The 24232-nt window shown below is 47.4% G+C and overlaps 1 long non-coding RNA gene across 2 annotated transcripts in view; it reads right to left on the bottom strand.

The window, feature by feature from the left end:
- The window catches only part of LOC123837289 (uncharacterized), a 57408-nt gene that overhangs the window by 15044 nt on the left and 18132 nt on the right, over positions 1-24232 (bottom strand). For both annotated transcript variants that reach the window (XR_006789190.3, XR_010406232.1), the window contains exon 5: positions 5439-5606. This is a non-coding gene — a long non-coding RNA (uncharacterized LOC123837289). The remainder of the gene's footprint in view (positions 1-5438; positions 5607-24232) is intronic.

Here is a 24232-nt window from a genome sequence, read left to right as displayed (position 1 = left end):
GATCTTACGCAGATTTCCCCAGTGTTACTTGTAATCATTTGTTTGTGCCCATGTATTTAGTTCTATGCAAGTTTATCATGTGTAAGTTCACGGATCCACCAGTGAAGTACAGCACTGTACTATCACCACAAGGATCCTTCCTGCTACTATTTGCAGCGACACCCACCTCCTATCTGCCCCATTCCCTAACCCCTGGCACCCACCATCCATGTCCCCATCCCTATACTGTTTGTCATTTCAAGAGTATTATATAAACAATCATACAGTATGTAACCTTTTAAGATGGGTTTTTCTCACTCAGTAAAACTCCCAGGGGATTTATTCAAATTATTGTGTGAACCATACCCCATTTCTTTTTATTGCTGAGTAGTATTCCATGGCATAGAATGATGTACCACGTATTATTTAACTATTAATCTGTTGAAGAACACATGTCGGGGCACCTGGGTGGCTCAGTCAGTGAAGCATCTGACTTCAGCTCAGGTCATGATCTCAGGGTCCTGGGATCGAGTCCCCATCAGGCTCCCCGCTCAGCAGGGAGTCTGCTTGTCCCTCTGCCCCTCCCCCTTCTTGTGCTCTCTCTCTCTTTCTCTCTCTCTCAGATACATACATACATACATACATAAAAAGAATGAACTGGGGGGACATTACTTTTTCCAATGTAAAGGCTTACTATATAGCTACAGTGATCAAGACAGTGCAGTAATAGTGGAGGTAGACACGTAGATCAGTGGAACAGAATAGAGCACCCAAAAATAAACCCAAATTTGTTCAACTGAATTTTGACAAAGGTAAAAGCAATTCAGTGAAGGAAGGATAAGCCTTTTCAACAAATAATGCAGGAGCAATTGACATCCATAGACAAAAAACCCAAAAAAAACCAAAAAAAGAACTTTGACCTAAACATCACACCTTATACAATGAATTCAGAATGGATCACAGACTTAAAGTGTAAAGCTATAAAACTTGTAGAAAAAAAAAAAAACAGGAGAAAATCATGATCTAGGGCTCAGCAAAGAGTTCTTAGGCTTAACACCATAAGCATGATCCATAAAAGGAAAAAATATAATTGAACTTTGTCAAAATTAAAAGTTTTGCTCTATGAAAGATCAAGCTACAGACTAGAAAAAATATTTGCAAACTGCATATCTGACCAAGGATTTGCATCTAGAACATATAAAGAGTTTTCGAAACTCAATCCAGTTAGAAAATGGGCAGAGGGCGCCTGGGTGGCTCAGTCAGTTGAGCATCTGACTCTTGGTTTTGGCCCAAATCATGATCTCATGACCTGGGATTGAGCCCCATGTCGGCTCCGCGCTCAGTGGGGAGTCTGCTTGAGGATTCTCTCCCTCTCCCTCTGTGCCTCCTTCCACTGTGCTCTCTCTAAAATAACTAAATCTTTAAAAAAAAAGAAAATGGGCAAAAGATATGAACAAACGTTTCACTAAAGAGGATATACAGATGGCAAATAACACATGAAAAGATGTTCAGCATCACTAGCCATCAGGAAAATGCAAATCAAAACCACCATGAGATATTACTACACATATATCAGAGTGACTAAAATAAAAAATAGTGACAACACCAAATGCTGGTGAGGATGTCAAGAAACTGGATATCTTCTCCCTAGAAGCAGACTCCCCACTGAGCAGGGAGCCCGATGTGGGGCTCGATCCCACGACCCCGAGATCATGACCTGAGCCGAAGGCAGACACTTAACCGACTGAGTCAGCCAGGTGCCCCCATTTTGCTAATATTTTGTTGAGGACTTTTGTGTCCATGTTCATGAGGGATACTGGTCTGTAGTTTGCTTTTTTTTTTTTTTTGTACTGTCTTTGTCTGGTTCTAATACCCATCTGGGACCCTGATGATATAAATGTTGGATCTCTTGTTTTTTCCCACAGGTCTCTGAGGCTCTATTATTTTACCAGTCTATTTTCTCTCTGTTGTTCAGACTGAGTATATGCTATAGATATGTCCTCAAGTTCACTGATTCTATCCTCTGTCATCTCACTATACTATGGGCCCAGCAAGTTTTTTTTTTTTAATTTCTGTTATTATATTTTTTCAGTTTTATCATTTCCCCATTTAGTTCTTTTTTATAACTTGTCTCTCTCTGCTGAGATTTTCCATTTTTTCCATTTGTTTCAAGAGACTTTGCAATTGTTTATTGAAGCATTTTTGTGATGGCTGCTTTAAAATCCTTGTCAGATAATTCTATATTTTGATTCATCTCGCTATTGATGTCAGTTGACTGTCTTTCCTTATTCAAGCGGTGATTTTCTAGTTCTTCGTATGGGAGGTGATTTTTCATTGTATTTTGGCTATTATATCAGAAGACTATTTAAATCTTTTATTTTAGTGGGCGGTCACTCTAGGTTTAGCACACAGGTCCTGGCCTACTTTGTAGGCTGTGATTTCAATGACAATTTATTTCTCAGAGCCTCTGCCATGCTATTTTGGTCTGCTTGTTAATGTGCTGACGGGGGCCCCCACTGGTCCACGCTGGTGCCGCCTAAGGGAGCTGAAGGTGCTCCATCAGGCTAGGTTGCCTGAGGCCTAGAGGTGGAAGAAGTGAGTCTGGAGTCTGTGGAAACAACTAATCTTCCCTGGTTTTGCTTGCTCTGGTGGAACCTCCCTTGCCCATGCTGTATAGCATCCTGGTATCTCTCATAGGGAGAGGGCACTCTCAGGACCACGGGCCCAAACAGGCTTCCTGGGCCAGAGTATTTGCTGTGGCCGGATTTGCCCTTGATGATGGCCCGGCTGCACCGTATCTTGTGGTAAGGGAAAGGAGTCTGGCCTGGTGCCAGACTGGCCAGCAGCCCCGGCTGCTGAGTGTCAGAGGGGCTCCCTGCTAGATTCCCTTTGCTGGAGTTGCCAGGCCCACTGATGTTGTCAGCAGGACTCCCTTTCAAACCCGAGGAAGAAGCTGCCTACCTGAGCCACCTCCTGTTGCTAGGCTGGGGGCTAGGAAATGCTGGGCCTGGTTCAGCTTCTTCTGTTGGGCAGGAAGTCATAAGGTGCCTTGCTACTAGGATGCTCCTCCAGTCCTGGGGTCCCTAACCATTCTGCCTTCCTCTTTACACCTTTTGGAATTCTTCTTCGGTTGCCTCTTGAATTATTTCTAGGATTTATAGTTATACTTAGTGGGGAGGAGCAAGGAGAAATGAGTCTATGCCGTCTTGTCCGGACTGAAAATAGAAGACCAATTTTGCACTGGTTTCTGCTGTTGCTGCTCCTAGCAATGACTCAGGCTTTCATCTGCCTCCCTTTTCTGGGAAAAGAAGCTCAGGTGGCTTTGCCTTGGTTAATATAGAAAGCTCCCAGGTTGTTGTGTTTTTTTGGTGTGTGTGTGTGTGTGTATGTGTGCGCGTGCGCGCACGCACGAAAGAGAGAGACAGAGGGAGACAGGGAGACAGACGGAGACAGAGACAGAGAGGAGAGAGGCTGGTATCGAGAGCAGCCCTAAAATGGAGTCTGTGTTAGAGTGGGGCAAACACTCCGACAGGACATGGAGTTAGCTGTGGATCTGTCTTGCCTCTAAGATACTCCAATGCTACTATATTCACAGGATCGTATTTTGAGGAGTCAGAACCACCAAAATTTGGTATTTCCAGATGGGACGGTGGCAGAAAATAAGATTTTAAAACACTCTCCTCCCTTTGTGTAAAAGCTCAGGACATCAGTGTGTGGCATACTTTGTGCAGCCCTGGTCCTCAAGGAAAACAAGATGCCACTGGAGACCACTGCCCATTATGGTAGGCTGAAAATCATGACCCCCCCCCCCAAAAAAAACGTCCAATGTCCTAGTCCTCGGGAACGGTGAATAGGTTACCTTACATAGTAAAAGGGACTTTGCAGGTGTGATTACGTTAAGGATACTGAGATGGGGAGATGGTCCTGGATTATCCAGGTGGGTCTGATCAAATGCCAGAGTTCATATAAGAGAGAGGCAGGAGGGTGAGAGTCCGAGAAGGCAGTGTGACTCTGAAAGCAGAGGTCAGAGAGTGTGAGAGAGATCTGAAGATACTCTGCACTGGCTCTGAAGACGGAGGAGGGGGGCATGAGCCAAGGCATGTAGGCCAGCAACAACAGGAGACTAGCACGCTGACAGAGGACAGGTGACCCGATCAGGGGTGGGAGGTCAGGGGGTATTGCGGGCTAGGATGAATGTAGCTGCTGCTAAAAGCAGGAGACTCTCCTGTCTGGGAAGGTGAAACCCAAGAGGAGATTGGCTCAGAGACGAGACCACTGCTGTCCAATAGGACCATCTGTGATAATGGAAACATTCGATATCTGCTCTCTCCAGGAGGGTAGCCCCTCACCACCCACGACTACTGAGAACTTGAAATGTGGCCACTACTTCTGAGGCACTGAATTTGTAATTTGATTTACTCATTTAATTTCTATTTGAGTTGTAAAAGCCACATGGAGCTAGTGGTTGCTGTATTAAACAGGGCAGGTCCCTACCATTAAAAAGAGTGTGGCTAGGGGCGCCTGGCTGGCTCAGTCATTAAGCGTCTGCCTTTGGCTCAGGTCATGATCCCAGGGTCCTGGGATCAAGCCCCGCATCGGGCTCCCTGCTCCGCGGGAAGCCTGCTTCTCCCTCTCCCACTCCCCCTGCTTGTGTTCCCTCTCTCGCTGTGTCTCTCTCTGTCAAATAAATCAATAAAATCTTAAAAAAAAAATGTGGGTAAGATGAACACAAACTTATTCATTGACATTCTTCAATGCTGGAAAACTCGCCCACCCAAAATAGCTTGTATCAAATTAAAGAGGCACCAACCCTTCTCTGGAGATCAGATTCCTCATAACCTCTACCATAATGTAACCACAAATCTAAAAGAGAAAAAACCCCATCTAAATAGCAGGTAAAATTGCTATCATGAAACCCAGAAACTTCATAGGAGATGCATGAGGTCAGTCCCTGGTCAAAAACCTGTGTATTAGAAGAACCTAGACTAACGCTGATCGCAGTCTCTGACACCAAAACGAGTAAAGCTGGAAGCTGAAGCAGATGGAATTTCAAAAGCACAGAAATCTGGGACCCATTTAATGGAGAAAGACATATTCCTACATGCCTCAGAGGTCCAGGGCAAAAGCAGACGGTCAGAATGGCCACTCTGAGTCCCAAAACAAGGTCCTATTATGTTCTGAATCATCTGAAAAGACAAGGCAGTGAACAATGCAATCTTAGAAAGGAAGGAAGCAGGGAGGAAGGAAGGGAGGGAGGAAGGAAGGGAGGGAGGGAGGAAGGAAGGAGGGAAGAAGGAAGGAAGAAAGGAAAGAAGGAGGGAAGAAACGAACTCAACAGAGGAAATGGGTAAGTGCAAAACAAGACAAAAAACTAGCTCTCTGCTCTCCTGCAAAACCTGCTTTTAGGGTCTGGCACTACGCTGTAGTCAACACTGCAGTTCCTCGTCACTGTCACTTACCAGGACCGATATGTGCCAGGGTTGGTAACTCACTTCAAGTACCCTCTCACCATAAACCAGCAACACCGTTCTTCACCTCATCCTCCTGCCTTAGCTGCCTCACAACTTCCAAATCCGGATCGATGCGGTCATCCAGCACGGCCATTCCCACCTCCAGGCTGCTGCGCCCTGGGGGAGGACAGAACACAGTGATATAGACAGGAGCGTCTCGAAAAGAGTGGTCTCTGAAATATTACGCAGCAGTTCAGTGCACGAGAGATCGATACGTGCCAATATGGAAAAACATTCAAGGCACGTTACCTAGAAAAGTAAGTGATATCACACCCCTAGCGTGGCTATCATCAGAAGGGTAGACACTGACAAGCGTTTGTGACGATGCGGAGCAGCTGGGACCTTCGGAGACTACTGGTGGGGGTGTAGAATGACTGGAGGTTACAGTGACTTCGGAAGACAGTCCAGCAGTTCTTCAAAATGTCAACCATAGATTATCACATGGCCTGGCAATTCCACTCCTAGGTAGACACTCAAGGGACATGGAAATGTGTGTCCATACAGACACTTGTCATCGAGTGTCCGTAACGATGTTATTCACAATAGCCAAAAGTAGGAAACAACCCAGTGTCCACCAACTGATAAATGGCTAAACCCAGTGTGGTCTATACATACAATAGAATATTACTTGGCAATAAAAAGAAAGGACATTCTGGTTTATGCTACCACATAAAGGACCCTTGAAAACGTGGTGCTCAGTGAAAGAAGCCGGTCACAAAAGACCACAGAGGATATGCTCCCGTTTATATGAAAGCCCAGAAGAGGCAAATCTGTAGAAACAGAAAGGAGATCAGTGGTCGCTTCGGATTGGGGGGAGGGGGCAGGTGATAAGGGAGTGATCCTTCTAAAGGAAACAGGGTTTCTTCCGGAGGCGATGAAAACGTTCTAAAAATGGACTATGGCAGTGGTTGCACAGATCTGTGAATATACTACAAAACCACTGAATTGTACACTTTAAATGTGTGAATTGTATGGTATGTGAATTGTAGCTCAATAAAGCTGTTATTTTTTTTTAAGAAAGCAAGTGAAAGAATAATGCATGTACTATGAGCTCATTTATATAAAAACCAAAAAAACTACATATGCATGTAATATAAACATTTGTGAATGTATGTAAATACATAGAAGATGATTTGGAAGGATACCCACCCATCTGTTAGAATTGGTTACTTCTGGAGAGGGAAGCGGGGCTGGCTTCTGTAACATCACACTTCCCTGTTCCTCCTCCTACCACTCTGGTTGTTTCTTCAAGTCACTTTTGTAGGCATTCCTTCCTCTGCCCACCCCCTTTAGAATCTCCTTTTACTCTTCAGGCTCTCCTTGAAGTGATGCTAAGACCATAACCTTTCCCGTGGCCTCAGCAACCTCCACCCTGGCTGGAGGATGGCTCACTCATTCCGCAAATATTCACCGAGCACCTGCCAGGTACTGGGCTAGGACCTTTGATTCCTTCCTCCCCCTCCTCTCCCATCCCTCATCCCACGAATTCCATCAGTCTGATCCCTGATTAACATGCCCATCTCTCGCTCCTCCTTCTCTCCTTGGCCTTGGCCTCCCATGTAATCCCAGCCACTGCTGTCTCTCCTGGATCAAAGCAACAGTCTCCTCCCTGGTCTCCCAGCTTGTAAAGGCCATTCTCCACACAACAGCCAGAGCCAACTTTTAAAAATGGAAATCATGCCATATCCGTCTCCCTGCTTCAAAACCCTCCAAGAGCTTTCAGTTGCACTGTGTATATATCTAAGCTCTTTACTTTGACCTAATGAGATAGAGCCATTGCCTAAATCTCTAATCTTAGCCCATCTTGTTATCCCCATTTGCTAGGCTCCTATAATTTCTCCCCTCTTGAGGGTCTTTGCACCTGCCTACAATGTTCTCCCATCATCCACGTCTCAGCTCCAATGTCAGCTCCTCAGAGAGGCCTTCCCTGGTCATCCCGACTAAGTAGGCCCTGACCTTGGTCAGTGTCTCATCACGTCATCCTGTTTTATTATCTCCCTTACTATCATCTGAAATCATGTTTCATTTATCAGTTTGTTTATTACACGTCTTCCCCACCCCTCAAATACAAACTCCATGAGTGTGGTGCCTCTCTGTTCCTTGCTCCTACTGAATCTCTAGCATTCGGCACAGTACCTAGCAGGTGCTTGATGAATATTTGCAGAATGAATGAGTCAGGGAACGGATGCTTGAAGCCATAGGAAATGTATGGTCTTAGCATCACTTCAAGGAGAGCCTGAAGAGTAAAAGGAGATTCTAAAGGGGTGGGCAGAGGAAGGGATGCCTACAAAAGTGACCTGAAGAAACAACCAGAGCATGTGACCCTTAGGTTTTGGGGCTTGAGCAACTAGGTAGATGGTGGGTACCATTCACTACGACTGGAAGACTGAGGGAGGAGTGAGTGGGGGTGGGGATGGATTTAAGAATAGGGGTTTGCACATATTAAATTTGAGATGTGTGTTAGTCATCCAGCTGGAGATCCTAAGTAGCTGGCTGTATATAGAAGTCTAGACATTAGTCAGGTGGTCAGGGCTAGAGATGGAAGTTTGAAAACAAATTCATCAGCCTAAAGATGGCATGGAAAACAATGGGAATCACCTCAGAAGAAAGTGGAGAAAGAGAAATAAGAGGGCCTGACACAGAGTTCTAAGGTCTTCTGCATTTGTACCCCTAATCCTAACCTCTTTCTTCCCTGAGTTCCAGAACCACTACCAGACTGTCTTCATAAACCCAATGTGTCCCGAAATGACCACATAGACGTCTGCTCTCCAAAAGTGGTCCTCCTTCCGTATCCTCTATCCCTTCTTCATCAGTGGATCGGACCTCTTAACATCTCCAGTGCCATTCCCCACCTTTCCGTCCCTGCAATAGGTCCATCAGTCCCTCGATCTCATCATCTCATGCCTGGAATACCACAATCGTCTCTTAGCTGGTAACTCTGCCGCCAGTCTTGCCCCTCACTGCTGCCACCGGGGTCCCTTTAAAGTGCCCCGATCGTGGTACCAGCATATAGTAATCACATCAGCCAATATTTATCAAGTGCTCATCAGTGCCAAGTAAGTCCGTAAGTGCTTTACATGTATTGATTCTTCACAACAACCTGAAAGATTGGTACTATTATTATGCCCCACTGACAAATAAGGAAATAGAGACAGAGAGGGTTGAGTAACTTGCCCAAGGTCACACAGCTAGTAAGTAGTGGATACAAGCCCAGAGTCTGTGCTTGTAAGCACTAGTCTCTCAGTATAGATTCAGTAAATAAATGCCTGTTCAATGGATGGGAAATGGGGCCTGTGGGGCCTGTGATTTTTTTCATGTTACTACTCTGACCTTGACTATTTCACCCTTTCTTTCATTTTCAAATCTCATTTCATGCAAAGCTCAGACACAATAAAGTTCCAAAATCAAATAACGGATCTTTTGCTGGGGCGCTCAAGGGAGTCAGTCGGGGCACAGGCCATTATCCTCATGCCTCGAGGCACTGGCAAGGTAGGGCTGATTTCTCGGTGTCCGGTGACTAGGGCCAAGGCACAGGAAAATAAGATGTCATAAGGTAAACGTCATGACACCTTGACACAAGGCGTCGCCCCCGCAACCATTTCCGGGGAGCTCCGTGGATGCCAGGCACCCGGTGACGAGGTCCACATGCACTCAGTGCCTCCGGTAGCCCTCTGCGCGGTCAGCGCGGCTCTGCTCTCCATCTCCCAGGTGGGACAACGGGCTCACAGAGGGGACGTAACTTGTCCCAGGCTGCAGAGGTAGTCAGCGGCCAACCAACCGGGACGAATGCCAGGGGCGGCCGTGAACCGCCGTGGCAGCCGGTTTCCGGTCGCCTGGGGTCCCCCTACTGCCCACCCCGTCATCGGAGCTGCAACCGCCCCCCCCCCCACCCCCCCCCCCGCTGGATAGCCACCAGCCACGTGCGGCTCGGGACACTTAAATTCATTCAAAGAAAATTAAATTAAAAATCCAGTGCCTCGGGCACCCTAGTCACATTTCAAGCGCTGGGAAGCCGCAGGTGGCTGCTGCCACCCCGTGACAGAGCGGCGACAAAGCCCATTTCCCGCCTGACGGGGCGTTTTCTAGGACAGCGCGCTCTCTCTGATGCGGCCGAAGCCTTCTCTCCGCTCTGCCAGTTGGGCTCCTCTCACTTCAGGGTCCTGGGGCAACTCGGAGACATACGCTAAGGTAATAACTCTCACGATTGCCCCCCCACCCCGGCCCCATCGTTCACCTCCTTGGCAATGTCACCCTTTCCATCCGCTGCCTGCAGTTCGTCCTCAGCCCCATCCCGTCGGCCCCCTCCTCTCTCTGGTTCTGGGAATGCGGAGCTCCGGTGGTGGTTCACTCTCATGCTGCCTCCCACCCGGATGATTGGGGGGGCGGGAGGGACAGCCCCTTTGGGGCCACAAGGCTGGAAGGTCCCCGAGAAGCAGAGACCCTGGCCACACCCCGCCTCACCACCTGCTGCCGGCTCCGCTCTCCTGAGGGAGGCCTCGCCCTAAGCCGGGCCCAGCTGGGGGCCACTAGGACTCCGATAGGATTTTGGAGCTGGTAAAAAAGACCCAGAACCTTTTTTTAAAATCCCAAGTTACCCGATGTAAATGAAAAGTGATAGGATGCTAGAAGGCAGGCAGGTTATTATCTGCCCTGCACACAGGGATGAGGGGGGAAGAAAGGAGACAAAGTACCCCCAGGGATAGTGGAGCTAACCAAGATACACTCACTCACCCATGGTCATGGAGGATGGATGTGGCGGGTTATTAAAGCCAGCCGATAATCCAAAAGGCACTCAAATACATGATGTGACCCATCCACACCCTTCCTCGGAACCCCGGCAGATTTATGCCTCTAATTAACTTTTCTCAGCTTGACATTAAAACGAGTATATATTTTCCAAGCTGAATCCGGCCAACGGCTAGAGGAGGTGGGCAAGAGCGTGCGGACTGGGAAGAGTAAAGAGTCTACAATGATCGAGTCACCATAGAAAATCTCCGTGTGGGTATTTGAGAGTCACCTGTACACACTGTCCAAAGAGGGGTTCTGTCAAGGTGACTAAAGAGTTGAGCCCCCCAAGACTTTTCCTGGAGGCCCACACCAAAGGTATACTAAAGAGTCAAGCCTGGGGTCTCCAGCTGAATGTCTCTCAGTCCATAATGAGTCCAGGCACATGGTATAAGGTGGCCAAAATCAGAGACACCCCCCCCCCGATGATTTCCAGAAGATTCTGAGGCAGAAGCAACTTCGATGCAGTTTGTGCCACTTAACAATGAGCTGTGGCAGGGAAAGGCAGGCTGGGCAGGCTCTGCCCCCTCCCTGTCCCTGGGATGTGTGGGGCACGCTATCTCTGAGAACACAGCTGTAAAATGGGGACAGTAAGCAACACTCAGGGTTCTGATGCAGTCATGCTCCAAGTGCTTAGAGCAGAGTGATAATGGAGCATGGGAAGGACCAGGGGGCAGAAGACAGAATCCATGTTCCTGAAAGCAAGAGTACTCGCTGGAGACATGTATTGGTTTCTGTCTTCCCTCTGAAGGGGAGAAAGTAGGTCAACACACTCAAAGAACTGTGACCAGGAACAGTGGGTCTGAGAGGGAGTCATTCGCTGAGCCCCTGCCAAGATGAAGCAGTGAGAGACACGCCTTTCATTTTAGGCCATTTGGCTGAGGTCACTTGGCTTCGGGAAAAACTCAGGCTGTTGACCCCCTGGTGTGTATTCCCTGCAGGCCCTGGGACCTGGGTGCAGGGGGAGGCTCGCATTTTGAAACCAACATCTAAATGCTTGGCAGGCGTGAGCTGGCAAGCACAGGAATGTTTATGAGCAAACTGTGTGCCTACTTTGGCGCTCAGACAAGGTGGACAAGGCTCAGGGCAGCTTGGCTAAATATAGACAGCACAGGGGGGCCTAAGAAGCAGGAGAGCGAGGTTTCATTTCCAGGTCTCGCAGTTAACCTTGGGGCAAACTCCCCGAGTGTCTTTCTTCCATATACTGATTTGTTCTTAGGAAGGCAGGGTTTTTGAATAAGCCTTTCCCGGGCCTGGAGAAGGGTTCATGCTGGGTCTACTGTGTTTTCTTGCCTTGTCTTCCCTCAGAAGATCCAAGTCTGGAGAAGAGATTGGTTGAGACCCGGTGGAAGGGGATGCAGCTGATACAGGACGAAGTCACGGTGACCCACTGGGAGCCGCAAGTCCTCCTGGACTAACCAAGGTTGTTCCTACCCAGAGCCAGAAGGAGGCTACCTGACCCCTGGCATGAAGGCTGAGGTGGCAGCGAAGGATACAGAAGCGCCCAATCAGAGCTCCTGCTGCCTAACGCACGGCTCTCAGGCAAGCAGTGTGAAATGCAAGAATTTAGGGAAGGCAGTTTTAGCAGAAAATTCAGAAAGCAGGGTGCCTGGGTGGCTCTGTCGGTGCAGTGTTGGCTCAGATCGTGATCACGGGGTCCTGGGATCGAGCCCCGCGTTGGACTCCCTGCTCCGAGAGGAGCCTGCTTCTCCCTCTCCCACTCGCCCTGCTTGTGTTCCCTCTCTCTCTCTCAAATAAATAAATAAAATCTAAAAAAAAAAAAAAAGAACATTCAGAAAGCAGACAGTTCCTGCCCTTTGTCACTGTCCACATGCCCTTCCTGTCCACAGCCAGATTCCACTTGTACAGAAGCAAGGAACCCAGACCAAGGCAGCTGCTTGCCAGTCTGTAGTTAGGTGGCAGTCAGTGTTCTGAGGAAAAACCTGGACTAGTCAGGGAGCCCGAGAAGCCGAGCCCAAGGAAACAATTTAGTATTTCCTGCCTCAAGACTCTTGGCCCTACTCCCATTCCTGGACACTTCCACTAGAAGTCAGAGAGCATTTCCCTGTGTGGCAGGAATATCTGGCAGGAGCTCCTCTTGTTTCCTGGTTGCAATATTGATAAGTGTGCCTTTTATAAAATTTCGACCATAAAGGAAAATATAAAGTAGAAAATAAGAATCACTCTACTCCCACCACCTAAATATTAGTACTGTTAACAGCCTTTCTGGAAATGCCAGTATCCAGGCCTGGATTCAGGCCCTGGCCCTGTTGCTTGGGTAAGTTACAGAACCTTTCTGAACCTCAGTTTTCTCATCTGCAAAATGAGATACTACTCGCTAAATAAAATGAGATACTACTAGACTAAATAAATTACTCTACCCAAGTGTTGCAAGGATGAGAGAATTCAGGTAAAGAGGTTTAAGAGTCCCCAGCAAATAGTAAGTGATCAATAAATGTTGGCCACCAGCATCATCATCATCACCATTCTATGTGTCTATGTTCCAAAGCATCATCTTGATGGCTGCATACTATTTCACTTGGGGATGTTACTACTTCCCCACTGGTCAACATTCCTCCTGCTTCCAAGACGTCGCTATTACAAAGCTGCTGTAAGAACATCCTTGCACGTTTATTTTCTTGAACATCTCCGATCATTTCCTCAACATAAAATTCCTAGAACTCCGTTCACAGGGTAAAAAACAAGTGTGAATATTTTTAAGGCCCTTGTTCTGGACCACAAAATGGCTTACTAGAAAAATCGTACTCATTTACATGGCTACCAGCAGGGCACGTAAGTACCCGTCTCTTCATATTTTCGCCAACACTGAATAATAACATCTTTTTAAGTCTTTGCCAATTTGATAGGGGGAAAAATGGTGTTTTGTTTTCATTCGTATGATTTTGAGTATAAGAAATGATATATGTTTTATGCTCTCTGTTAAACTTATATAAGAACTCACTTGTTCCCAGAGACAAAAATCCATAACAAAGTCTTAAGAGATGCTAAAATGAAAACACACAGGGACATCTACACAAAAATAATTCACATTTGAGTAGTTGATATGCTCATTTTTTAACCATTTTTAGTTGCAAACTATAACATATAGAAAACCATAGATCTTGATAAGGGTATTATAAAGTAAATACCTTTTTATAATCATCTACATCAAGAAATAGAACTTCACTAGCTGCTTCAGAAGCCTGATGCATATAGCCCAATCCTAAAATTAACCACTAGGCTGATTTTTATGGTAATCTCTTCCTTGCTTTTGTTTATAGTTTTATATCACCCAAATTACCACTTTTAATGCTGCAGTTTAGTTTTGCATTTTTAAAATATTTTAAAAGTCTCGGGGTGCCTGGGTGGCTCAGTCATTAAGCGTCTGCCTTCGGCTCAGGTCATGATCCCAGGGTCCTGGGATCAAGCCCCGCATCAGGCTCCCCGCTCAGATGGGAGTCTGCTTCTCCCTCTCCCACTCCCCTTGCTTGTGTTCCCTCTCTCACTGTGTCTCTCTCTGTCAAATAAATAAATAAAACCTTTTTAAAAAATAATAAAATAAAATATTTTAAAAGTCTCTTTCATGCTGCAGTTTAGTTTTGCCTTTTTAAAATAATTTAAGTCTCTTTGAATTTAGTAACTGATACACTGGTAATAAAAATTACACTGGACTATAATAGCATAAAACTTAAAGAAGCAGATGCTCGTTTTTTTTAATGGTGCTTTACAAACACATAAAACATAAACAATTTTCCCCAGGCATATGACTAAATAAATTACTCCGCCTCAAACTTGGCATGTCACTTTGATACAGTTATGTGTATTGGTTCGGTTTTGAAGCAATGCCTCCCATGTCCGTATAATTTTAACATTTTCCATTCAAGCTTCAATGTCGGTTACGAGTCAGGATTTTGATTTTCTTTTTTTTTTTAAGATTTTATTTATTTGATAGAGAGGGAGAGAGAGAGAGCACAAGCAGGGGGAGCGGCAGGCAGAGGGAGCGGGAGAAGCAGGCTCCCCGCTGAGCAGAGAGCCCGATGTGGGTCTCAATCCCAGGACGCTGGGGGGTCGTGACCTGAGCCAAAGGCAGATGCTTAACCGTCTGAGCCACCCAGGCGCCCCAGGATTCTGATTTTCAACCTTTTTTTTTTTTTTCTCAACCGATTAGATAGAATAGATTCTTAGTTGCAAACTACAGAATCCACTCTGACTAGTTTAAGCAGAACAGAAATTTATTAAACAATATCAGACCATCCACAGGATCTCTCGAGACCCACACGGCCAGGCTCTGAAGAAGCCAGAGGCCCGGGGCAAGCATAGTTGGGGCTGCTCCTCTGGCAAAGACCTCAGCTCCCACGATCTTTGTCTTCCATTTGGAATTTCCAGGCTGCCGGCGCCTCCCCTCAAAGAGCCCCTCGAAGCCAGTCAAAGAGAACGCTGGGCTGGGTAGACGTCAGCTGTGTGATACTGCCCATCGGTTGCTAGTGTCTCCTGCCCAGGACGCTGACCTGTCCTATGTTGGATGCCAGAAAGCATAGAAGTTTTCTGTAGATTTCGCTTTTTCCTACTCAACTCTTCAGTAGAATGTAAACCTTTAAGGGCAGAGACCAGTTCGTAATCACATGCTGATTACTGATTAATTACCTACTGCGCTCATTGACAAATATTCCTGAATCCCTACTCTGAATTTGGCATGGTGCCAGGGGCTAGAGCTACTACTGTGGGCAAGACAAAAAAAAAAAAAAAAAAAAGGAGGGTCTTCTCTCATGAGCTTCCATTCTAGGCAGTGTTGCATGACAACAAATACATAAATCAATAATCATGATTTCAGATGAGGGGAGGGGCAAGGCTGCCTTAGATAGGGTGGTCAGAGAAGGTCTCCGTGAGGGAATGACAGTGGAAGTAAAACGTAAAGCATGTGAGGGGCACCTGGGTGGCACTCTTGGTTTCAGCTCAGGTCATGATCTCAGGGTCATGAGATAGAGCCCCACATCGGGGCTCCATGCTCAGCGTGGAGTCTGCTTGCGACTCTCTCCCCCTCTGCCCCTTTCTTTTGGAGGTTGCCCTGGGAATAGGGAAAGATTGTTTAGAGAAGCGTAAGTGCTGGGGGTTTTGACTTAAATAAATAAATAAATAAATCTTAAAAAAAAAAAACAAACGTAAAGCGTTTGAAGGGTTAGGGGAAGAACAGTCCTGGAAGAAGGCAGATCACATGAGGAGGAAACCGATCCACTCACTGGTGTGAGGCTAGAGCATGATGAGTGAGCAGCAGACTACAAGGTTTGAATTTTAATCCAAGCCTGTTGAGAAGCCATCAGAGGTTGTGAATAGCAGTGACATATCTGGTATTACACTCTGAAGGATCACTCTGGGTGGTGAGTGGGGAACAGGCCATCAGGGAGACAAACAGAAACACTTAGAAGGCGAGTAATCCAGATGAAAGCTGATGGTGCTCTAGACAAGGGTGGCTGAGAGAATGAGAGGTAGTTACATCTGGGATGTGCCTCAGAGTTAGAGCCATTGGGAATCCCTGACTGGCTGTGGGAGGTGAGCAGAAGAGAGTCAAGGATCACAGCCTGACTCCGGCGCTTGAGCAACAGAGCAAACGATGCTGACAGTTCCTGAGACGGAGAAGAGCAGGCTAAGGGATTCGAGTGCAGATTCTGACGGGTGGGGGTGCCAATGCTTATGGGACCGGACATGGCAGGTAGATGGTGAAATATACGCGAGTCTTGAGCTCAGAGGGGAGCTCAGGTCTGGCGTGACTCTGTGCCAAGAGGATCTTCTGAGAGGATATGGGAAATGGAGAAGACACAGCTTAGAAGAGAACATTAATGCAGAAGGTCTTGTTGATCACTCCTTGCATGTCCCCAGGGGAGCCTCGAATCATAAGTGACCCTGGACCCACCCCTGGGAGCATAGCCCTCAGAAGGTTCTCTATGTCTCTGACTGATGATGTTGTTTTGTATGCCCAGAGCAATGGCGCCAGTTGTATGAGGACCTCTCAGAATTGTCTAACAAGATCCATGATGTACCTGGTTTCGATGCTGGAATCCTGAGCTGTGTTGCATAGAAGCCTCAGACCCTGAGGCTTGAGCAGGCTCTCCTGGGCAGAGACATGTCACAGGTGTCCCTGTAGTTTGCTGCTAGTTGCTGCTGGGTCGCCCTCGATGGGGAAGAACCTAAAAGCCCGGGCCTGGCTGAGGCCTACATTTTCCAGCCGCCTATCTCTGAATCCTTCGCTGTGAAAACCTGAGCTGCGGATAAAACCTGCTGTTGTGGCTTGTGAGTCCTTCTAGTGACTCGCCCAACTTGGAGCGGTTGTGGGACCCTCGAAACACAGCCAGCGCCCTCAGAGGGCTTAAGTTTCAGCCAGAGAGGAGAAAGGAACGAGCGTGAAGCAAACAGGATGATAGAGCTCGGTCCGCCTGAGGATAGGGACTAAGCCTTTCTTCATCTGTGTATGCCCCCAAAGAGGGCTGGGTAAGTGGGAGTCCTCAGGAAAAGTGTGCTGAACTTAGCGGAAGAGGTGGGACTTGCTGGATGGGCAGGATTTTGCATAAGCTAAGAGGAGAAGGAGGGCATGCCAATTGGAGAAAACAACTTGATGGAGACCCAAAAGCAAGAACAGGTAGGGTTTGTTTGAAGAAAGCTGTCCTCTTAGTCTCCCTACTCCATAATGCCTGGCTCAGTTGCCCAGCAGTGGGCACTGAATACAGTCGGTCACTTGCTGGGTATCCGTGTCCAAGCCTGCTGCCTCACCCTCCGCAGGCACTCCCCTGCTTTTTCTGGGCACGGCTGAGTACGAGAGGTGATGGTACGGCATATTCCTTCTGTGCCCCCCCATCACTTGCTAGAGAGCAAACTGAGGCTGAGTGGTCGAGCGGCCAATCTCACTGCGTCACGGACGGGGAGCTGGGCTCCTCTCCCTGTGACTCCGTGATTGAAATTCCAGATGGGACTACACTAACTATTCATCCTGAATTCCAGACGGCAGTTCCAAAGTCAAAACCCCCAGCACTTACGCTTCTCTAAACAATCTTTCCCTATTCCCAGGGCAGCCTCCAAAAGAAATCGGTTAACAACGACTTCACCCAAAGCGAGGCTCCCGTGAAGGGGAACATGGGTACCAAGGGAAAAAAGAGAAGACACTCTCGGGGATGGACCAAGAGGTTTCTGTCCGTCTGAAAAGGAAAGAGGATGGAAGGTTTCGTGCTTAGAGCTTAGGCGTCCTCTCCTAGAAGCATCGCCCCCACCCGCTCAGGCAGATGGCTATGAGATCTAAGATCACACAGCGGTCCCCGGCTGATGCGGGACCACACAGCATGGTCGGCCTGAGTCCCTGCGCAGTGCTCGACCCCATTTTAGTGCCCTGCTTAGTAGTTCTACCGCCCAAAGAATCATCCCCCCCTCCCCTCCGATGGTGGGTGCAGTGCAGTTCCCAATTAGCCACCAGCCCTCGCTGGAGCACGTTAAGGGCCAGAACAGGGAAAGCGGGAAGGGCGGCAAAAGGCTGAGCCAAGGCATTACAATTCCAAGGGCCAAGTGAGACCTGCTTCCGACAGCTCTATGGGCTCAGCAGCCTCGCTGTTTCTTTCTTTGCTCTGAGCCAAGTCAAGCATACTCTGTGTCACGGGATGGATGGGGGCTCGGGGAGAACAGCGAGCCAAACAGACCTTCCTGCTGGCACAAGGGTGAGGCCAGACTCTTAAATGACCAGCACAAGGCGGGGGGCGGGGAGGGGGGTGGTGATTGCCCTTGCACGTGACAGCCGCCCGCAAGCCCCGGCCCAACCAGCGTCGCCTCCCGGCCAAGGCCTGCCGGTTCACGGGGCAGCGGGGCAGAAAGCCCGGAGGCCACGCGAGCGCGACCAGCGGCCTCTGTGCCTTGCCCCGCTCTCCACCTCAGAGCCGGTGATGAATAGGCTGGGCTGGTTCCCGCCACAAGGGGGCTGGCAGGCAGCGACTTCTTTAAGGACTGAAGTCACTTCCTGTCGGGGACCCCAGGCCCTTGGCTGCGCTCCCACGCAGCTCAGGCTTCCTGGGAGGGTCCCAGGCCGGAGCCTGGGCCAATCGCAGAAATGTGGGAAAGTAACTCCGGGCAGTTGAGGGAGGCTGCCCAGGAGGTCTGAAAGGGGACACCTCTGTGCGGACCAAATCAGAGAATGAATGACTCCCGCCCCCTTGGGCATTCATTCTGCCTCAGTGCCTGAATCTCTCTCACAAAATGCGTGTTAGTTTCAGTCCCTCTCGGGACTTCCAGATCCTTACTCTAAAAAAAAAGGCATTATAATGTCATGACAGTAAATACCTCATAATTCTGGTTGAGGCGAGGTAGGGCAGAGTTAGAAGTAACTGGATTTGTGCAGATAAGGGAATCTTATCCTTTAAACTCCCCAAATTTTTAAACAGTATTTTTGATGACATGAAATATATACGTATATATTACATGATTCCCAGATTTCTTAACTCACTCAAATCTTTTTCCCAGCTAACTCAGGGTAATCAGAAGCAACATCTTGCATTGTGCTATACTATTTTGTTTTTCTGTCCCTTTTCAGGATATCGGGCCTTCAGTGGGCACGTCCCTTGTCAGTTTGTCTGAGCTTCTCCCCACCCCACCCCCATCCCCCACTCCAACATCTCTTCCTGTTGCTTTCTAATCTGTACAGCGGCGAGGAAACCAGATTACAGAACTGTTTAGAGCTAGTTGCAATTATAAACAAGGCACTAGAAAAGGCCTAGGGAATAAAGTGTGTGGCTTTAGTGCTATCTCTGTGTGTTTGAGGGAGTTTATAGCTCTTTTCTCCTTCCAGAATTGGGGCAAATTACCAGAGAAGAGAAGGTGCCAGAAGCCTGGCCTAGGGTTAAGTGTTGTGCTACTGAATATCTGCCTGGGATCAGGCCAGGCCTCAAAATTCCCTGTCCCCACACCAACTCCCTGGCTCGGACAGCTCTGAGTGACAGAAAATTGGGAAGAATAGCTAAGAATAAACATGAGGCCATGCCAGATTCTTCTTTCAGGAAATCAAGTGCTGACAAAGCAGGGGCAACACTGGCTTGGGAGATCTGCTCTAACTTCCAACACAGGAGCATCTCTGCATTGTTCCCAGAAACGTGAAGCGCTGAGGAAATGAAAAAGGTGACTTCTCGAGCTTAGACAGATCCTTAGGGAAACCCAATGGCATTTAAAAAAAAAATGCACTGATCAATTGTTTAAGTGCACAATACCCTATTGTTAACTCTTGGCACTATGCCCTACAGCAGATATCTGGCACTTACTCATCTTGTATAACTGTAACTTTATGCCCATGGAGCGACACCCCCCATCCCTGTGCCCCCCCATCTCCTGACAACCACCACCCTACTGTCTGCTTCTATATCTTTGACTATTTTAGACACCTCGAATATAAGGAATGGTGCAGCATTTGTCTAGTGACCAGCTTATTTCACTTAGGATAATGTCTTCTAGGTCCATTCGTAACTCACCAAATTATATATATTTATTATCTCCAGGTTTTTTTGTATACCAATTATACCTCAATGGAGCTAGGGGGGAAATGATAAATAAGCCATGGGTTCTACCTTCAAGAAAAAAAAAAAGGCACTTATCAGAAGGAAGCCAAACAAGGTGATTTTTGAAGTTTCCTAACTGTAGCAATACTTGAGATCTTTCCTAAAAGTCTTGGGAGAAAAGCGACACATGCAACTTACAAGGCGATAGCAATAGCCATCGTGTGTTCCATATTTTCACAATTCAGAAACCACTTTCATAGCCATTGCTTCATTTGACAAGCTGCAGAGAAGGCCATTCTGCCTCCCATCCTCAGCCACCCCTTACTTGAAGAACCAACACTTGAAAATGTTCGTTATTGACAGCGAAATCCCCACTGTGTCCACATTCTCTGTAGGGAAGGATTACCACCAGGTATTGCTGAGAGAGCTAGGCCAGGCCCCAAAGGCCCAGCTATGCGCAGGATAAAAAAGGAGGATGGCCTAGATGCTGGGGTCCCTGCCCTCTGGGGACTCCTAACCCCAGAGTTCTGCCTCTGCCAGGCCATTAACCCCCACATATTGCAGAGAAGGCTCCCTCAGCCTGTCCAGTATCATTGTTAGCCCAAGCTGGAAGTAATAAGGCAGAGCCCACAGGTTATCATTTTGTTATTTTGGGCTGGACATCCACCAACCAGCAGGATGATGATAGTGGAAAATGTTATTGATCATCTCTGAACCTTGATTTGACATTTGTAAAACAGGAAAGGTAAAACTCGTCCTCACCTAGTTTCCAGATATTTGGAGAAGACAAATGAAGTATCACAGTGGAATATTTTCATTTTTAAGGTGAATTTCTTTGAAGTCCTTGGAGTGATCACATAAGTCTGAGAGATTCTAACTGGCATTAAAGTTAAACATCCTCCACCACTTCGAAGTTTTACTAGAAATCATATGTAACATCTCCAACCAGAGATACGGAAAAGGGGAAAAAGCTTAGGATTTGATGTTGGGGGTGAGGAGGGACCTTAAGGAGGACAGTGGCGATCATAGCAGAGATATGAAATAGGAAGAGGAAGACGTGAAAGTGTCAAATTGAAGAATCAAAATTGTGTTACGGCAAAAGAAAAGGGAAATGTAAACAGCAACCCTCAAACGATGTTTTCACAACTAGATTTATTTTTTTAAAGATTTTTACTTATTTATTGAGAGAGATAGTGATAGAGAGAGCACATGAGAGGGGGAGAGTCAGAGCGAGAAGCAGACTCCCCGCTGAGCAGGGAGCCCGATGCAGGACTCGATCCCAGGACTCCAGGATCATGACCTGAGCTGAAGGCAGTCGCTTAACCAACTGAGCCACCCAGGCGCCCAAAAACTAGATTTAAAGATTACGTAAAGGAGGGGCATGGGTGGCTCAATCAGTTAAGTGGCTGCCTTCGGCTCAGGTCATGGTCCCAGGGGCCTGGGATCGAGCCCCGCATGGGGCTCTCTGCTCAGCGAGAAGCCTGCTTCTCCCTCTCCCTCTGCCCTTGCTTGTGTTCCCTCTCTCGCTGTCTCTCTCTCTCTGTCAAATAAATAAATAAAATCTTTAAAAAATAATAAAAATAAAAATAAAGATTACGTAAAGGAACTTTTTAAAGCAGTGCCAGCTAAAATAACTGAGACACAATTAAGAACACATTATAAAGGACATAAGGCTGAATTGTGTGAAATAAATTTAAATGGGAAACTCCAACCCAAGTGACTGCTGTACGCGGATCTTAGAAATCTTTGAACCATAATGAGTTTGGCAGTGATTCTATAAAGCGGATGTGATTTATATTTATGAACTGACATCTGGCTGAGCCTTGCCCCGATTCAAGAAAATGAGACCCACACAGAGTATAGCAATGAAGCCAAAGAGGGAAAGTGAAAACGGATCATCATCACCTCCTTGAGATACAGCCCTTCCTGAACCCCACCTCCTTACATTTCTGCCCCTCCCACCCTTCTTCACCAACCTGCTCATCAGCCAGCCAGCCACTCTGTGCATAGCTTACTTACAGCTGGTTCAGGGCTTACCCTTCAGAAGGGTACCTACGCCAGAGGCGCAGAAGCCAAGCTGCGGGTCTGGCTGATCTGCGCTCCTTGGGTTCATCTACACTGAGTCCACCCACTCCTTTCCTGTGCAAGACACTAAAGGCCCTAAGAGCAAAATGACTGCCTTAATTTGTTCATGCCTGAGATTCAAAGGGAAAACAACAGAAGTAAATTGTTGTAAGGGCTCGGCAACCCTACCCACCAAGTACCATAGGATTTATATATGTATGTATATGTACATAAATATATATATTATATATATATATAAATACACACACATACACACACACTCTAGTATACTCCAGTGGTTATGGTTCAGGTAAACACTGAATCACGTCAGGAACAACCAACCACTTTTTACCTCTCAGGTCCTTCTGGGAATTTGGTCTCCACTTCCAGCGAGAAATCTGGAAATGGCTCCACCTTCCCTCTCCCAGTGATACTCCTGGACATGGGGGGGGGGGAGGCGGCGGAGAGTACTGCTCACCCGATCTTGTCAGAGCACTCACCATAAATTAACTTAAGCTGAGTCAACCCTGAGGCATTAGGACCACGGCAGACATGGACGGCCTGCCCGGGCCTTGGGAGATCAACTTCACAAAGAGCAACTCTGGCACTTTCTTATCCAACTGCTCCCACAGCTCCAGGCAGAACCAGAACCTGGGAGGAGTGACAAAGGTGTTTGACCTGGAGGCAACTCTCATGTTTACATGGAGCTTGACTCTTAGGGACAGAAGCAGAAGGGAGAGTGGGGGTTTCATGGTGAGTGACGAGGGGGGAAAAGGACGGTAAGTGACAAACAGGGGTGTATGCATGTCCTGTCTCCTCTCCCTGGAGGAAACGAGCACTCTGGCACACAGAAGAGGGGGGTTGGTGATCGCAGTGCGGTCTGTTACAGAATTAGAACGTCAGCATCACTCCTACATTCCCTGAGTGGGATGGGAAGTTAATGGTCAGCTGGATCCCAGGGAATGCAGCAGAGGCCGTGTGTAGCTGCCATATGTAGCAGGTGCCCCTCTCCATATCCCCATCTCCCTTGCAGTTAGGTTGGGGCGAGCCGATTAGTTCCTGTCACTGAAATGCGTGAAGTGAGGTGCGTCCCTTCTGGGATGAGGCAATGAAGGCACGTGGGCTCTCAGCTGTCTTCTTCTCTGCCATGGTGCCCTTCGAGTTCATGTGTTCCAGATGGCATTGCCACATGACAGGAAAGGGCCAACCGGTCTGCCTCAAACTTTATTTATGCGAGCAACAAATAAACCTGTGCTGTTTATGTGTTCCTGCCTCAGAGGCTAGCCTATCGTGACTAATACAGGAGCCAAAGCAGGGGCCCATCCAGAATATTAGAGACCTTAGCGCAAGAAATTAACCTGGTCACACCCACGAACTCTACAAGGATGATCAGATTTCATATTTCCCAAGACGTTCTTCAACAAAATGTTATCTCTGAGGGAGGATGGTTCGTCCCAAAACAGTAACTTCAAGTGTAAAGTCTGCCTCTCCCAAGACACGTGTCTCCAAAATAGCATAAGACATCCAAAATTCATTCAGTAGCTCATGAACTCTCTTCCTAGGCACCCATCACCTCCCTACTTCCCATTTTCCTTCCATCACTGGACACAAAGCTGACTTAGAGCCTCTACATCAGAACTTCCTCACAAATTCAGGTTGCCATCAAAACCAAACAAGAGAAAAGTGAAAAAGGAGACACAACCAAGTTTCTCTCTATCAAGACCATCTCAATTCCTTGAGGGACCTGGCTCAATCCACTTTTAAAGTTTAAAATAGAAAGCAAAGCAACTTCCCTCATTCACTGTTTCTAAAATGTTGAGATCTCATTGGGGCGCCTGGGTGGCTCAGTCGTTAAACGTCTGCCTTTGGCTCAGGTCATGGTCCAGGTCATGGTCCCAGGGTCCTGGGATCAAGCCCTGCACTGGGCTCCCTGCTCAGTGGGGAGCCTGCTTCTCCCTCTCCCACTCCCCCTGCTTGTGTTCCCTCTCTCACTGTGTCTCTCTCTGTCAACTAAATACATAAAATCTTTAAAAAAAAAAATGTCGAGATCTCGTAGACCACCTAGGTTAGAAGGCACAATGCTTTAAAGCTGGAACCGAAAGAGCTGGGGACAATTTTGGTTTGGCACTCTTCACAAAGGAGGGAAGACCTCTTGACTATTTTTCACTATAAAACCCGCAGAAAGCCCTACCTTTCAGAACATCTACTCCCTGAGATGACAGGGACCCCATGTATGACCGCTGATAACAGATGACCAAAATATGGTCTTTAAAAGCATTTCTTTCAAAGGCAGGTCGCATCATCAGCATATGTTGGAGAAATTACACGTGCACATTTTTTCCTTGACCTAGGACTTAATGAAAACTTGGATGTATTCAG

This window comes from Mirounga angustirostris, unplaced genomic scaffold, assembly GCF_029215605.1.
Source record: "Mirounga angustirostris isolate CCGP_5_RB_7025 unplaced genomic scaffold, mMirAng1.0.hap1 SCAF_11, whole genome shotgun sequence".
Lineage (NCBI taxonomy): Eukaryota > Metazoa > Chordata > Mammalia > Carnivora > Phocidae > Mirounga > Mirounga angustirostris.
Note: the sequence above shows the minus strand (reverse complement) of the source record. Positions and strands in the feature narration are given on the sequence as shown.